Source organism: Rattus norvegicus, chromosome 3 (genome assembly GCF_021556685.1).
Source record: "Rattus norvegicus strain SHRSP/BbbUtx chromosome 3, alternate assembly SHRSP_T2T, whole genome shotgun sequence".
NCBI classification, from domain to species: Eukaryota; Metazoa; Chordata; class Mammalia; order Rodentia; family Muridae; genus Rattus; species Rattus norvegicus.
Window position 1 is genome coordinate 8016412 of NC_141536.1, and position 3837 is coordinate 8020248.

Genomic DNA, 3837 nt, shown 5'->3' on the forward strand with positions numbered 1-3837 from the left:
ACCTACATTTAGGAAGCAAGCCTTTCCTCAGACCAGTGAACTTATTTGTAGACCAGGGTAAAACTGAGTGCAGTTTCTTACAGGTATACCCACCCCCACCCCATATCTTCTTCTTCCTCCTCCTCCTCCTCCTCCTCCTCCTCCTCCTCCCCCCCCTCCTCTTCTTCCTCCTCTTCCTCCTTCTCCTCTTCCTCCTCCTCCTCTTCTTCCTCCTCCTCTTCCTCCTCTTCTTCCTCCTCCTCTCTTCCTCCTCTTCTTCCTCCTCCTCCTCTTCTTCCCCCTCCTCTTCTTCTTCCTCCTCTTCCTCCTCCTCCTCATCTTCTTCCTCCTCTTCCTCCTCCTCCTCCTCCTCTTCCTCCTCCTCTTCTTCCTCCTCCTCCTCTTCTTCCTCCTCCTCCTCTTCTTCCTCCTCCTCCTCTTCTTCTTCCTCCTCCTCCTCTTCCTCTTCTTCCTCTTCCTCTTCTTCCTCTTCCTCCTCCTCCTCCTCTTCCTCTTCTTCCTCTTCCTCTTCTTCCTCCTCCTCCTCCTCGTCCTCCTCCTCTTCCTCCTCCTCCTGTCTTCCTGTCTCTCTCTCACAACAGTTTGGGATTCGTGGCACAGGCTACTACGAGCCCTTGTCCTCAGTTAGACTTGGACTTGATACCACAGCAATGGTCTCTAGGATGTTTATAGCCTCTCCCCACAAAGCCCTACAGAACCAGCTCTGCTGGGAGGGAGGCCCTAGGCGGCATCAGGTGGAAGGCAGGGTCTAGACACCCATCACAAGGGTGTTCTAACCCACTCCCGACCCAGGGTGAAGGGCCCAGGACAAGGTGAGGTTTAGGCCTGAGATGACCTGGAGTGAGTCACTATTGCCACCTTGTGCATGCCACAGACCATCAAGTGACCACAGCGGGCACAGGTAGGTGACTGTAGGATGTCATCTGGTGATGCGGCATGAAGGTGACTGAAGATGACATGAACCCCTTAGCACTCACCTGGCATGGGGTGGTGGTGAAGCCACCTGTCATCCACCCTTGTCAGCAGCACAGCCAGTGGTTATTCTCACATGGCAAATAATTTTTTTCTCTCCAATGTCCCACAGGGAAGAAAATACAACCATTCAACTGCTGCTGAGACTTTACAGGTGGAGGATAACAGGTTCCTAGCTGTGATAGGCAGGGAAGTCGCAGCAGGGAAGGGGTGAGAGGAAGGAGCTTTTTTTCAGGCTGAACAGAGTCTGTGTGTGTGTGTGTGTGTGTGTGTGTGTGTGTGTGTGTGTGTGTGTGAAGGGGTGAGAGGAAGGAGCTCTTTTTCAGGCTGAACAGAGTCTGTGTGTGTGTGTGTGTGTGTGTGTGTGTGCGCGCCTCTGTATGTCTCTGTGTGTGTGTCTGTCTGTCTGTGTGTGTCTGTGTGTCACTCTGTGTCTGTGTGTGTGTCTGTGTGTGTCGTGTGTGTGCGCGCGCGTGCCTCTGTATGTCTCTGTGTGTGTGTGTCTGTCTGTCTGTGTGTGTCTGTGTGTCACTCTGTGTATCTGTGTGTCTGTGTGTGTCGTGTGTGTGTGTGTGTGTGCGCGCGCCTCTGTATGTCTCTGTGTGTGTGTCTGTCTGTCTCTGTGTGTCTGTGTGTCACTCTGTGTGTCTGTGTGTCACTCTGTGTGTCTGTGTGTGTCGTGTGTGTGTCTGTGTGTGTGTCTGTGTGTGTCTGTGTGTTTGTCTGTGTGTCTGTGTGTATGTGTCTGTCTGTGTGTGTCTGTGTGTCACTCTGTGTGTATGTGTCTGTGTGTGTCTCTCTGTGTGTGTCTGTGTGTGTGTCTGTGTGTGTGTGTGTCTGTGTGTGTCTGTGTGTGTATGTTCAGAGCTGGCAGAAGACCCACAGAGATGTGGGTTGATATCCCAAGGTTCCCTCCTCCTCTAGGCCCGCCTCGCACTTTCCCACAAGTAGCCTACATTGGGCCTGCTTCCCTGTGCCTACTCTTACTACATTTATTCCTCTGAAGGGCCTTGGTGGGAGACGCTCCCTTGTCTGTGTGGTGGCGTGTGTGCCAGGAGTGACTGTAGTACAATTGTGATCGTCCTCTGGACCAGAGGTGCTCATTATGTGCCATAAGCACTACACGCACGGGCCCCATATCTCGGACCCTTTGCGGGAGACAGAATGGAAGGCTGGAGAAAGCAGCTTGTTCCTGGTCAGTAGGGACAGAGATAGTGTTCAAGTCCAGATCTTTCTAACGCAGAACCCGAATCCTCAGCCAGCTTGCTTCAGAGCATCCCTACAAACCTGGGACTCACAATCCGTGCCCCTCCTCCTGCCTCAGGGAAGAAGCAAATTTGTCCCCAGTGAGAATGTTGTGGGCCACACATCCCTTAACTACAGAACACTGCAACAAATACCACATATGGGATTCATTCATTGGTTTGGTCCTTGGCAAAGCCCAGGGCCAACAGGGGCTTACATTGCTGCAGTATGTCTCTAAGGGCCTCCTAAAGTCAGGAACTGGGAATCTAAGCTCAGTCTGACACCAAATGGGTCGCAGCAGCCTCTGCTTGCATGTAGTGTCCTTTGAGGGCAACCAGGAAGTGCCTGCATTCCAGAGCCAGGGTCTGCTAGAGACCAGGCCGTGTGTGTGCGCGCGCGCGCCTCTGTATGTCTCTGTGTGTGTGTGTCTGTCTGTGTGTGTCTGTGTGTGAGACTGGGTGGTGCCTGGCCAGCCACAACACACACTCTGCCTTAGCCAAGCCAGAGCAAGACCTGGCTCCTGTGGTCTTCGGGGGAGGTGTGGGGACAGCAGCAAGCCTGGGCCTCGCCCCAGGCACAGATGGTTCTCATTGCTCGCCCCTGCTCTTTCCTAGGAAAACAAACCAGCTCCGGCTGAAGCCCAGTTTTATCTTGTGTTTGTTTTTGTTGCCATTCTCTTTGCCTGAAGCCACTGTACTGTGGGCTGCGTCTGCAGGGTCTGTCTGGGGTGACCTTGGCATGGTGTCCATCTTTAGGCCAGGGGCCAGGGTGCAGGAAAACTGCCAAGGGCATTGCCAATCTCTGCACCCTGACTCGTCCCTGTCCCACTGAAGGTAACAGCTACTTCCTCAAGAACATTTGGACAGGGCTGGAGAGGACAGGAGGGACCTAGGTGAGTCCCAGTTGGGCTGGCTGTCCAGATGGTGCCCTGTGGGTGCTGGGAGTTGGCTGGGGCGAAGTCTCCTAGGCTACTCAAGTATGGGTGAAGAAAAATCGCTCCGGGGTTCAGATCCTCAGGATCCTGGGAGCACTCAGAGGAGGGCAGACAGGTGAATGAGCACCGCCAGTCTCCCACAGGGGCCCCTGGTGTTCTTCCAGTATATTTTCCAAACGCTTGCATTTCACAGGTAGTGACAACATGAAGACTGGTGGTGAAAGCCCTAGCAAGGTAGAGACTTGCCCAGGGCCGGACAGCATCCTCCCACACTTACTCCATCCAGGAAGACCTGGATTCTCTTTAGCCCCGGGTGCATCTGCATGGCCTGTACCCTACAAGAGGAACAGGATGTGTGTGTGACAGCAAAGTCGTGTGTGTGTGTGTGTGTGTGTGTGTGTGTGTGTGTGTGTGTATGTGTGTGTAAGAAAAGGAGGACAGCACCTCGGCACTAAACTCCAGGGGCTTAGCAGGTCTTCCCCCAAATAAAAGGAAGCACAGTATTGTCCAGACTAGAGCAGGGCTCTCCTTGCACTGGACCTCAAAGGCAGAGCCCCGCCCACCCCGCTGTAGGCGGGACCGCCGCAGTGGTGGCCGGTGGGCGCTTGCCCCTCCCCAACCTCCCTCCGCCTGGCGGCGGTGACATCACAGCTCTGGCGGGAGGGGCGGCGGCACCCCAGCACATC